The sequence below is a fragment of the Lynx rufus genome, unplaced genomic scaffold, assembly GCF_022079265.1.
Source record: "Lynx rufus isolate CCGP_SWC_20201006 ecotype Redwood Valley unplaced genomic scaffold, mLynRuf1.p SCAF_4, whole genome shotgun sequence".
NCBI lineage: Eukaryota > Metazoa > Chordata > Mammalia > Carnivora > Felidae > Lynx > Lynx rufus.
Genome location: NW_025814856.1, coordinates 141,313,802 through 141,328,078, shown reverse-complemented (window position 1 = coordinate 141,328,078; position 14,277 = coordinate 141,313,802).

The window sequence follows — 14,277 nt, the reverse complement described above, 5'->3', positions numbered from 1 at the left end:
TCACTGGAGGCTGCTGGATCAAATAGTATAGGGTATGCGATAATAATTTTGTGACTTACAGAAGTACTATTAAGTAAGGTGGTTAGTAAAAGTTTATGCTGAATATGAATCAAAATATCAGTAGATCCACCTTATCTAAATGTAACTAATGTTTTATTAGGAAATCCACACTACTGAATGCCCCAATTCATTGGAAAATGTGAGCTCTATTTTTATTTCTCAGAATGCAAACACAAGGGATTTCTGAGATAGGCACGTATTTCTTTTATGGGAGGGAAAGAGGCTTAGTTGTTTGGAAAATGGTACCTGCTGGTTAATCTGTGCCATCTCTGTCATCTCCATAGCAACAAGCTCTGATGTAACAAACAGAGGAACTTGATGGAGAAATCAAAAATAGCTCAGAGATATGGTAATGGGAATTCATAAAGTTACCAATGAAGTAAGAAGATTGTTCCCATGTAAATATTCTCTCTTCCACTTCTGTTCTTAATGAGAAATTCCCCTTTGGAAGTTATTCGTTACTGTGGTTATTAAAACTTAAATACCATCTATTCTTTTTTTTTTCTATTAAAAAGTTGGTTGTTGCAGAGTAATGCATTTTTAGTAAAACAAAACGTGGCAGACTTATAATTCCTGACTCACTTAAGGGGACACGTTGTATCTGGTACAAGATAACATTCTTTGGTTCCAGCAGTTGGTTCTAAGAGTAAAAGAGTCAGGAATGGATCTCACTGCCCTTGACTCTTTGGCTCCCAAGGTTAGAGTATTAAGGAATAAATGGACTGCTATCCAGATTATATTGTCTGTTTTGGTACTTTCAGCATTTTTTTTTATTAAGAGTGAATAATAATGATAGTAAACATATATGTAGAGGTCACAACATGCAAGCAATATTCTAGGAGGTATATGTGTGTGTTTTCATTCAATTTATGAAATAGGTACTATTATTATCCCCAATTTACAAGGAACAGAGAACTAACTTGCCTCAAATTACACAGCTGGTAATGTAAATGGTGCTGTTTGTTTTCTGTAGACAATGGTAATTTATTTGCTTTGGTATCCAGAGGATCACTGTCTAAGAATTATGATAGACCATATTGTAAGTAGTATGATATCCCATTTCAATCAGGGATGATGAAACCTTTAATACTTAAGTAGGCGCAGAGAAAAGGGAATGAGCAATGTTTTTCCTAAATAGGAACAAGGAGGAAGGGAGATGCTGTATCATTTGGTTCAGGCCAAGTCTCTCTACTGCACTTTGCAATAATATTGATAGCTACTATTTATATAAGGCACATTCTATGGGCTAAGCAATATAATGCATGTTTTATAGGTACTTCTCATTTAATTCTCACAATAGTCTATTCGGTAGGTGTTATTTTCATTTTACAGGTGAGGAAATGGGGATGAAAGGATTTTGAGTGAATGATGGAATGATAGAATTTTCTAATAATTTTTTATTCTTTCAGTCAGGGCTTAGAAATTTTACAAAGTTCATAATGGTGGGTGGTCTAAGGTTTAAATCATAGACTGATTCCAAACTCTAGAAAGTGATCAAAAGTAACTGATGATGGGGCACCTGAGTGGCTCAGTGGGTTAGGCGACCAACTTCGGCTCAGGTCATGATCTCACGGTCTGTGAGTTTGAGCCCCGCGTCAGGCTCTGTGCTGACAGCTCAGAGCCTGGAGCCTCCTTCGGATTCTGTGTGTCCCTCTCTCTCTGTCCCTCCCCTGTTCACACTCTGTTTCTCTCTGTCTCTCAATAACAAATAAACATTAAAAAAAAATTTTTTTTTAAGTAATTGATGAAATTTATTTACACAAGTGTGCGGGTCCTTCTGAAAACTATTTTGTCAAAGTAAATAGGATGGGTGGGTGTAGTTGAAAATTTATCCTGTATGAAGCTTGCCTTGTAAATACTCTGGAATGATAACTTATTTCATTCCTTGTATATTTTGATGTATCAAAGTCTCAGATGGCAAATCTGCCCTTGTTTTATTTTGCTTTTATTTATTCATTCAAAAAAAAATCTTTATTGAACACCAACTCTGACCACACACCATGCCAAATTACGGAGATACAGAGATGACTAAAACATCTTCCTTGGCCTGAAGTTGCTCATAGCTGAGTGGATGAGATGATAAATAGATGACGAGTGAGCATGTAGGACAAAACTCTGATCTGGGAGCTTTGGGAGTAGTAAAGGACCAAATGTCAGACAGGAAGTAGTGTCTGTGCAGAGATTTGAAGGATGAATTGAACAATTGTTCCAGATAGTGTGGGTATGGAAGCTGATTTCAACCACAGGGGAAAGAAGGTGATTTTTAAGATATCAATATGTGGAGAGAAAATAGAAGAACAAAGCTGCCTTGCCTGAAAACTGATCACTCCTCTAAAACAAGTGACTTTTTACTTTCATGTCAGCATCACTAATTTAAAAGCATATTTCTGACTTCTTGAGAGGATATGACCTTGCAAGACCTTTTGCAGTAGTATAGATACAGGAGGGAATTGTGGATGATTTCTCATTGTTTTCTACTTGTTATACTTAAGGACATCGATCTGTGTCACAAAACGTATTTCAGGATGACTTATCATATACGTTGCAAATGTATTTGAACTGGAAAGGTAGAAAGCTCAGGGTATATTGAAGTGTAGTGGTTGAGTTGCAAATTGGCCATTTACAGTAATAAACGTCCCCACCCAGACTTCCTGGCAAATTGCAGTTTATCCTTTCAAGACTTTGCTTAGACACTACTTCCTTTTTGATCTTCTTTTCCTAATAACTGAAGGGTTTTTAGAAATGTTATCATTTATTCCCCAGTGAAAATATGTGAAGTACAGTTATTTCTTTCAGCTTAAGGAACAGCATCTTCTAAGTGGAGAATGTAAAAAGAAACTCAAGTCATTGATGTTCTCTTGACTCTTTTCACTTGCCCGTGTACAATCCTGATTTGCCTCATTTTCTGCCCATTCCAACCTCTCCCTTTGTCCCCAAAACACTTTCAGTTTTCCCTTCTTTCCTCATTTTCTGTCTCTTTTTTTAATGTTTATTTATTTAGTTAGTTGTTTTTTGTTTTTTGTTTTTTGTTTTTTTGAGAGAGAGAGGGACAGAGGGTAAGCAGGGGAGGGGCAGAGAGAGAGAGGGAGGCACAGCTTCCCTTCACAGAATGTGAAGCAGGCTCTAGGCTCCGAGCTGTCAGTATAGAGCCCAGCGCGGGCTGGAACTCACAAACCGGGAGATCATGACCTGAGCTGAAGTCAGATGCTTACCAACTGAGCCACCCAGGCACCCCTTTCCTCATTCTTAATCACCTGTTTCATTGACAATCCTCTGTCTATTCATAAATATGATTTTTCTCTATTCCCTAGTGTTTATGAGTAATAGGTTGATGGGTAAATCATTTTCTTTTCATAGAGCTTTCCCAAATTGTTCTTTTAACTGCTGGTAAATTTCCTAATCAATTATTTCATACAACCCAGTGCAACTAGGGTGTTTATTTGTTTGGAATCGTAGACAATTCTAATCAACGACACCATATAAAAACCAGATCCCTTATATTCATGTGTGCTTGTGTGTGAGAGTGGGTGGACTGGAGGGAAACAAGTCTTAAGTGTTCTAGAATCTTCAAATTTTTGAGCCAAAAAAATAATTTAGGTATCGTTTTGTTCAGTCCCTTCATTTTAATAAAGAGCAAACAAGTCCAGAATCCCACAGTAGTACCAGGAGGCAGATTGGAAGGCAGGACCAAGGCTCTGAGCTGTGCCACCAAGCCCAGGTTTCCCAAAGCAAATCTGTTAAAATCAAGTGGGCTTGGCCTTTTGTAAAAATGTAGATTTTTTTTTTTTTTGAGTCCTTTAAAAAAGACCTGGCCTGAAAAACTCTCCAGTCTGACTAGGTCTGATTCTTTTCATTGGAGTGTGAGGAAGTAGAAGAAGATTACATTTCAATTTATTTGGTGATATCCTCAGCTCTGAAGTACTTTGCAGGTCTGAGAAAAGAGACATACATAGAAATTAGGTTCTTAAAAGTAATTCCAAAGCTACTTAAATTGCATGATTTAATGCTATGTAGGGAAAGGGTGGGGAGTCTCTAAAGAAACTGACCTCTACCCCTTTGAATAGGAAAGCACTTTTTGGCCTCTTGGCCTCGAAATTGACATCAGAGTTTGAAGAATGAAATTCTGTATGATAGAATTTACCTAGCCACATCACCCTGTCATTTACTTAAATTATGTATTTCTTTTTCTCTCTCAAGTCCTGGCATTCATACCAGAAATTTGAGGTCATTTTTATTATGTTCTATGGTAATTAAATAAATTTCTTCCCTGTCCTAGAAAGACCAAATTAACCCCTCATGTTCTCCCTTTGGGACTCAAAGTTAATTAATGGCCACATAATGGGTCACTTTGCTCTTCACTCATTCCCAGAGCACTTTCCTTCCCCTCACTGTCTTTGAGATCTGAAAATTGCATTTTTTTCTTCTCTTTCACGTCTCCTGAAACTTCGGACCTTCTGAGTGGCTATAGAACATGGAAATACACTTGCTCTCCTCCATGGTAATTTCCCTGAGGTATAGAATTTCATTCCTGCTATCTGAACAGTGTTAAGGGATTTGGATCGTTCTTTCAGAATCCATAGTACAATATTTCACAGGAGGATGCAGAAAAAAATGAGTCTCATACCTAATTCTATGTAACAGTTGCAGTGGGAACAGAAATGTAGAAGTTAGAGTCTAGGGGAGAAACTCAATTTTAAGTTTGATAGGTTGCCTGCTGCTAGGGTAAAGGGAGCATGAGTCTGAATGTAACCCTACCTTTTTGGATGTGTCCCAGAAATATATCTGAGGATATTAAAACATGCCTGGAACTCATGAAGCAAGCTGCAATGCATTCATTTAGCCACCTTGAAGGAGGTGGGGCTGATTATGTCGTGTCTGTTAAATGTGTTTTCCTATTTTCCCAGTGTTCACTAGGTGTATAATACATATGTATGAACATAAATACATACATACATCTGCCCCCAAGTAATCATCATGGGTGATTTGTAATTTGCTGCTTTTATACAGAAGGAAGCTTTTAGAGCGCAAGTGTTAGCTGTTTTACATTTTAAGGCAAGTCCCCAGGTGAGAGCTGATCCTGGATTCCTTTCAAGGAAACTACTCAGCAGGAGTTTGGAGGCAGAAACTAATACAGAAATTATACATCCACAACATGCACTTGACTCTCCTTTGAAGTTGTTCTAACACGGTGATTATGAAATCTGACCCGTGAAGGCAAGATTTTCAAAATAACTCCTCCTCAGAAACAATAATTAAAACTGGCCTAATTAGTTGTTGGATAAGTAACATGACTTCTTTATGTTCTGTTCTTTTTTTTTTTTTTTAATTTTTTTTTCTCAACGTTTATTTATTTTTGGGACAGAGAGAGACAGAGCATGAACGGGGGAGGAGCAGAGAGAGAAGGAGACACAGAATCGGAAACAGGCTTCAGGCTCTGAGCCATCAGCCCAGAGCCTGACGCGGGGCTCGAACTCCCGGACCGCGAGATCGTGACCTGGCTGAAGTCGGACGCTTAACCGACTGCGCCACCCAGGCGCCCCTATGTTCTGTTCTTTATGTCAGTAAAAGTCTAAAACTGTGGACAAAAATGGAACTCAAGTACAGGATGGACTTCAAGTGGAGAAAACCATCACAGACATGCTAGGGCTTATTCAAAGGTAGTTCATCTCTGGTTTGCTCATGTGACTGTGAACTACCAGCCTCACTAACTGCTTCAAGATCCAAAGAGAGTGCCTGCAAGGCTTCTTTGGGAGTGATGCAAATCCACTGAATCGTTATCAAAGGGAGTTCCTTGTATGAGATATCTTTTATGTTTCCCAGCAGTACGTATGATAGAATTGAAAAAAAAAAAAAAAAAAAAAAGAGGAGCAAAGTTTCCATCTGAAACTACTGGAGAGCTGCTGGATCTGACCATCACTAAGGTTGTTGGAATGCAGGGGAGTGAGGGCACCAACCTCTTTATCTGACTTTGCAGTGTTAGCCCACCCCACCCTATCGGCTGCTCTGTCTTCCTCCCAAGGGAGTGATAACAGTAGGGGTACAGTCAGAGCAGGCGCTAACATGACAGTTATGTAAATGCAGAACCTTGTACCCATGGAACCCCACCACAAGAGCCGGCATTTTGGCAAGTCTAAAATCTTACCCAGTGTGGATTCCAGGACTTCCTTCACGTTGTGTAGACTCATGACATGCACTTAACTTTAAAGGTTATTTATAGTTTCCAAAAAGCTTTTCATAAATGTTCCCTCATTTGATTTTCATTATAAACCTGTGGTGTGAATATTGTTATTTTGAAGACTATCTTGTTATTTTGCTGATGATGCCTCAAATGTATTTTTTTTCTTCTGTGTTGTTTCAACAAACAAACATAACTTAACACCTATGGTCTGCAGCATAATGCCCCAAAGACATACTTCCCCAAAGACATCATCAATCATCCTAATCCCTGGAGATGGTGAGCTTGTTAAGATTATATGACAAAAGGGAATTAAGATTGCAGATGGAATTAAGGTTCTAAATCAGCTACTAATCCCTTATAATAGGGGGTTTGTCCTGAATTATTCAGGTGGGCCTGTTGTAAACACAGGGAATTTAGAAGTAGAAGAACAGGCACAAGAGGTCAGAGTGGTATTGTACAAGAAAGACCAGACCCGCTATTGCTGGCTTTGAAGACGAAGGAATGGGCCGAATAGCCAGAGAATGTGGGTGGCTTCTAGAAGCTGGAAAAGGCAAGGGAACAGATTCTCCTCTAGAGCTTACAGAAGGGAAGTAGTCTTACTGACACTTTGATTTTAGTGTAATTAAACTTGTGTTTTTTGTAAAATTGTAAGACAATAAATTTGTACTGTTTTAAGCCACTAAATTTGAGATGATTTGTTACAGCAGCCATAGAAAACTAACAGATTTTTTCACACAAGTGAATGGTCTAGATAATTAAAGTATAATATTTTGATTGACAGTTTAAATCCTTTAGATGGAAATATCTGTTAAATATATTTTGCATTTCTTTACTACATTAAACAGGATACACTGATCACAATTTAGCTTTCCTAATAATTATGAAACATAGTTATGAACACAAAAATTCGGGGCTGCAATAGTACTGATGAACTCCTGAGGATATTAATGTAGGAAGAGCTGTTGGGCATTAAACTAAATAAGCCTAGCCCAGTTTTTTTGGTTTGTTTGTTTTTTAAAGTTCTTGGGTCTCAATTCTCCTTATCAGTTCTTCGTGCTGGCTGTTTATAAGTTTCTACCAGCCGCCTCCAATGATGCTTATAATCTGTTTATAACCAAACTTGTTAAAAAGTAACTTAAAATTATATTTAATGGAATTTAGAAAATATATGCCAAGTGACACACACACACACACACACACGCATACACACCTATGTATTTTTTCCTAATGTGCTTGGTTGTCTGAGGATTGAACATAATATGAATGTACCATCTGTAGGTACTTCATTGTATATTTAATATTCACTAGGATCCCATGAGGTCGGTGGGAGACTAATAAGTGCATAATTTCTGTGAGTTTATGTCTGTGTCTGACCTAAAGGAGATAACATTATATTAAAAATCAATAGGCTGGAGGTTGGGACTGGAGGCTCTGAGATGCTTGCAAGTTTGAGACACTGAAAAGCTTGCATGGTTGAGAGGTGACAGAGAAGAAGAAAGAAAGGTCAGGCCAGAGAGGAAGGCATGACTGTGATAATGACTTTGGGTTGTATTCCAAGAGGAAAGAATTAAGGAGAGAAGAAGCATGATCAGAACAAAAGATCACTTGACTGCTGTGTAAAAAATCAATTGAGTGCGGGTGAGGGGGGAAACAGAAGTGGATAAGAGGAGAATTTTCGTAAGGAAGCTATGTCAGCAATCCAGGCAATGGAGTGGTGGCTTCAGCTAGCAGTGAACAGGGAAAAGGGATGGATGGAGTCAAGACAGATGTTGGAGGCAGAGCATTTTATCCAGATCTTAAAGGAAAGGCTTACGATCTTATGTGGGGCAAATATTCAGCATATTCAGTGTAATAGGGGAGGTCTAACTTGACATAAATCACATTAACACAAGGCAGAAGGCCTTGACTATCACAGTAAAGGTATATATAGTATGGAAATCTTGACAACATTTGTATCAAGATTGACTATCTGCCCTCAGTGTCGGAAGCTTAAAACTGGGCCTCTCACCAAAGCTGGGGAAGCCATCCCTTCACTGCCCCATCCCTTCAGAACGTCCTTTCTTCTGCTCTTCCCAGTGCTGGAGCTCGGACTCTTGAGTGACCGCTCAGGCAGTCCAGGTAGAATCCCGCTTGCTTTCGGCTCTGCCGTATGGACCTATAACACGTGAGCCCTAATAGAAAAATTTGGAAACCTGACAGGGATGTTTACATGAATCTTGACTTAGAGAAAATCCAGTTTTGGACTAAATTTATCTTGAGCTCTGAGATTTAAATGATGCTATCTCAAGCTTAAGAAAATCTGGAAAATCGATATATCAGTTAAGCAAAATATACTTCACGTGTTGAATTTAAGTTTATTTGAAAGTTTCCAATTATCTGAATCAGGAAAGGATCCAGATATTGAGATAATGATACAAGATTCTTTGACCTGGCTCTGAATATGACATGTCAAGGTTTCCTAATAAAAGTAACATTTTCTAGCAAATACTAACATTTATCATTCAAATATATTATTCATTTTTTATAGGGATATCTCAGAGATTACCAAGTTTTTAAAAAAGGCATAAACTCTGCAATCTAGCAGCAATTTCTTGACTTCTATATAACATCAGGATGCCCTGTTTTTCTTTATATTCCCTTCAATGTTAGGGTTTAAGGCCAGGTCTCCAGAATGATAACTGAAGCAAATAAATCACTCCTTACCCATTGTATTGGAAGTAATGAGAGCACAAACTAAAGCAATTGGTAGAATTCATCATTTTTCACATTGGAAGTATTCTAAGTGGGCCTGGGTGGCTCAGTCAGTTACGCGTCTGACTTCGACTCGGGTCATGATCTCATGGTTCGTGAGTTTGAGCCTTGTGTCAGGCTCTGTGCCAACAGCTCAGAGCCTGGAGCCTGCTTCGGATTCCGTGTCTCCCTTTCTGTCTGCACCTCCCCCCTCCATGTGTTTTCTCTCTCTCTCTCTTTCAAAAATAAATAAAACATTTAAAAAAATTTTTAACTTACTGCCATAATTTAGCTATTGTTGAAAATGCTTCTATAAACATTGGGGTAAAGCATTCCACCTGAAGGCCAAAAAGTAAAGAATTGCTACTTTTTTTAAATGCCTCAAAATGATAATAGAAAGTAGTCATAGGAAAGAAAACTTGAATGTCCTTTCTAAATCTCTTTCAAATAAAGTTAGATTGATTTTTTTTTAACGTAAACAAAAATCAAATGTTTTCTCCTATAACAGTACTCTTCAACCAATTAACATTCACAAAGAGCGCTTTGCTGTGTTCTGAGAATTTTAAATAAGTAATTGAGTCAGTGAAATAAACCTGTACACATGTGGAAAATAATAACCAAGGGCCAGAAGGTGATTCAGTGAGTGCCTGTCAACTGAATGGCCTCTAAGCTTCTTGACTGGGAGAGTTCAGCCTTGGCTACACATTAGAATCCCTTGAGCAATTTTGAAAAATGCTGAGTCTTGGGCCATACTCCAGACCAATAAGCAGAATCTCTAGAGGAGTTACTGGGGCATGGTTGTTATTTTGGAGCCTTTCCAAATGCTCCCAAAACGCAGCCAAGATGGAACCACTGCAGCGTGATCAATGTTATACCTTCAGACATATCAGGATTGCTTAGGTGTTTTCTCCGAACTTACATGAATCTTAAAGACCTGGGACTGAGAACTCTGTGGATGAGAAGTTCATTCCAATAAGGGTACAAGGAAGTTGGCACTATTTGCTGCTGACTGCTCATGAGAAGGTGTGTACCTTATGATTGCTCTGAAGAACTGGCTAAAAACAATTCACCACCATCTGAACAAAGCTGCTTTCTCAGTAGGTCAGACCTGCTCAGTTACTACATTCGGTTTCTTAACTACTAAGAAGAGGGCAAGACTTTAGAAGTACAATGAAAGAGGAAGTTCAGTAATTACTTACCTGTTCCACCAAGTGCCAAGACACCTATAAGTGAGTGAACAAACACTAGCACTCCGGAACTTGGCTTCCATACAGAACCCAGTGCTTCTTTAAACCAAATCAGAGGCCCAGTTTTATATAAGGAGGAGGCTGGGATTGTTTCTAACTGGGGAGAAAAATCCACTCCCATTAGAAAGATACTCCCACCAAGTGCGCGCACGCACACACACACACACACACGACTGTTTACGTTTGAAGAAATTGATATGCATAGGAGACAAAAAATATCTTTATGAAGGAATACTTAAAAACTGTTTGAAGATGAAGGTCACAACTGAATTCCATTTTCTCAGTCTTTCTGAAGTATAGAAATCCACATTACAATAGGCTCCTCGAGCAAATACAAACTGATTTTAACAAGTGAACGAAGGAATATTATTGTCCATCACCAGCAGTAATTATGTGTCCTTTTCTAGAACTACCCAATTTCTTTTAAAGTTATTATTCTGGGGCCACCTGGGTGGCTCCATCGGTTAAACATCTGAATCTTGATTTCAGCTCAGGTCCTGATCTCACTTTGTGAGTTTGTGAGTCCGAGCCCCACATTGGGCTCTCTGCTGCCAGCACAGAGTCTGCCTCAGATCCTCTGTCCCCCCCTTTCTCTGCCCCTATCCTGCACTCTTTCTATCTCAAAAATATATATAAAAAATAAATTTTAAAAATAAAAAAAACCTTAAAGTTATTATTCTGAGAGTACAGGATTGCAGAGGGTTTTGTGTGGCTGAATCTGGTAAACATCTGGGAATCCAGGTGCTTGACATTTAAATTCTCTGTGGCAGAAGTGTTCCTTCATCATATGAAACTGTCACATTATTATTTTGCCTAATGATACCATCATTATCATATTCACTTGAGTGACAAAATGCCAGAATCACGCTCATCAGTTTTCTGCTGTGTCCTTCCAAAATCAAAGAGCTTTTTCTTTTTAAATCTATTGAATTAGCATGGTGGGCTCAGGCAACAGAGTGGAGCTTCAGTAGTGGTATTCAAAAATTATATGCCATCTTAGGCCACCCCTGTAATTCATGCATTAAATTTAGTTCTGCCAAGATTTAGCCATTTAAGCTTGAGTTGTTTTAAATTTAATTATGTGTGTCAAGACAAATATTTAAGTGTGAAAATTTCAATCACAAGAAATAAGGAAAAAGTAAACATAATTTAGAGGGAGAGGGTAAAACAAAATATTCTTATTATACCAATCTGCTAACCTATATGATTCTAATTCCTTTGATTGAATTAAAAGAATAAATTTGTTTTTCATGTATTTTAAACGATGTTTTGTCTGCACACATATTACAGCAAGGATAGTTAGTAGGAATTACATAAAAACAGTGATGTGTTGAAAGTTTCTAATAATTTAATAAATGATGTGGGGAGACTGAGTAAAGAAGGTAAAAAGAAACACAAGATGCCTTAGTTGTTAGGGGATTGGACTCTGGAATCAAATAACATGAATTTAATCTTGGCTCAGCCACTTGTATGTGAACTTAGCAATTATTTAACTGTTCAAAGCCTTGTTTCAATGCGACCCCGCTTGTGTGTCTGTTGTGAGGACAGAAGTAGACAACATGTATGGTACATAAATGCTCAGTAATGGTTAGCTATTATTAATAATAGCAAGGATTATATTATGTTGCGTTTATTATATATCATACCACATTATATGATATTAAATGATATTATATTATAAGGTAGCTTTATTTCCAATTATAAGAGATACATAACAGAGATGAATAGACAAAGGGTATCTAGATTTCAACTACCATTTGGAAGCTACTTTAATAATCATAATATTATTAATGTAGATAAAACCAAAACCTGCTGATGGTAGTTCAGCATGATGAGATGATGAAGCCTCAGATAACTGGTTACCATTAGTGAAACTGAACTCACTAAATAGGATCTGCTTCAGCTCAATTAGTGGCACCACCCTAATACCCACCCAGTCATGCAAGTCTCCTGGGCCTGTGAGATGCTCCTCACTCCTTCACTGCTCTTCACCCCAACTGTTAGTTAACTCAGAAGATTTCATTGTTTACAACTCCTGAAAGCCTCCAGACTCTTCATTCCTCCCCATTCCTCTCTCCCACACTCTCCTGGCCTCTCCTGGCCTCTCCTGCCTGGGTGCTCTGTTTTTCTCCCATTCTCCTACACACGCTGTCTCTGGAGTGTCTGCTTTCCTTCTTTCCTAACACAGTTGCTTTCTGTCTTCTCTTCGGTCCATAGAAAGCCCTTTTCTTTCTTCCCATTATGGGATGACTGACAAACAAAATCCTAATATGAGAATTAATTAGTGAAAGCCATTTTTTGAGCCCAGTCTTACTGAATTGCCAAATTACTGATTTTATGTTTCCTGATTAAACTTAGTATGTGTAGTTAACCCTCTGGCTTCATAGAAATCTAGAAGATCAGATGACCTATGCAGAAGCCCTAGTCGCTAATGATTCTTTAATTCCGTTTAAGTCAATACAGTGACATGTGTTTTACTGGCATAAAAACAAATGCAATGGGCTTTTGCCATGTTTCCAAGAAGAGATCTCAAGCATGAGGAAAGTAAGGTAGGCAGTATGGCACTTAATAGCATGGGTTGTGGGGTCAGACTGCCTCAATCACAGACTGCCTCAGGTTCTCTGCAGCCTGGGGGAAGTTATTCACTCTTTTTACTAGACATGCTCTGAGAATAACCACATAAAATGCTCAACACAGTACCTATTATATTTTCAGCATCTCGTGACTGGTAGATCAAAGTGATGGCCCTGTTCTGTGTCTCCTGAGAGTGTTTGTGTCTGTGAATGTGTGTGTCTGTGCTTTAATTTTCCCTTCAAGAGTGATCTCTAGCACAATTCCAAAGAGAGAATGAAACAGGAGGGGACAGATACTTTTAAAGGAGTAAGAGGAATACATATAAAGGCTTATAAAATCGAATTGCTGTTATGTTGGCTTTCTGAAAATTTCCACTCATAAATAGTATTTATTCATTTATTTAAAAATATTGTCATAAATGTTTATTGAGGGTCTACTATGTCCACTGTTTGAGCTGCTGGGGATACAGCAGTGAAAAAAAACACAAAGTTCCTTTCCTGGTTTATACCCTAGGGGAGGGAGATGGGCAATAAATAAATCAGTAAATATGCAGTGTATCAGATGGTGACAGGGTAATAGAGAAAAAATAAAGCAGGCTGGAAAGCATGAGATATGTGTAATTGGTTATTAACATGATGATGATGATTATTTTATGAAGACTGCTGCTCTCCTGCCTGACTGACCTTCATTAGTTTTATAAGAAGAGTAGATCAGCCCGCAGATAAGCGCATGTCTCAATATAGTCTGTGGGGATGGGTCTAGGATGGGCTGGGGCTATCAGGTGGGGCACACAGCAGAAACAACATTCTTTTGCATGAGGAAGTTCTGAGAATACAGCATTGTACTACTGTAATATGGAAGAGACATTAAAGATCAAAGGTAGTACCAAAAGAATAGAGCTAGAAAGAAACTTAGAGATGTGAATTGAATGGTGCACTCCTGTGCTTCCTAACACAAGTCATTTTTCCAGACATGAAGATCTGAAGAGACAGACTGAAAGAAAGTAACTTTAAGTTAACATTATACTGGACACTTAAGAATAGATTGCATTGATTCATTATGTTAAAAAAATCCTGATGAAGATTTTTCCTGATGATTCATTATGTTAAAAAAACCCTGCGAGAGATCTGATGAAGCCTCACTGTTAAGGTGTCCAGTGAGGAGGGGAGAGGAGGAGAGTGCAAGGAAGGCATCTGAGGGATGCGAATTCCAGGCAGAGGGAACAGCAAGTGCCAAGTCCCAGAGGCAGGAACACAGTCGTATGGTTTCACGAATAGCAGGAATACCTGTCAGCACAGGGGAGAGTGAGAGGCAGGCAGAACACACTGATCGTTAGACCAATTTAAAGACTTGGGCTTTTATTCTGAGTGCAAATGGGAAACCAGTGGAAGGCTTTTGAGTGGAGGAGTAAACATGACCCGACTGACGCGTTACGAGGTTCTCTGCAGCCTTTCTGTAGAGAATAGACGGAAGGGAATTGGCAGTGGG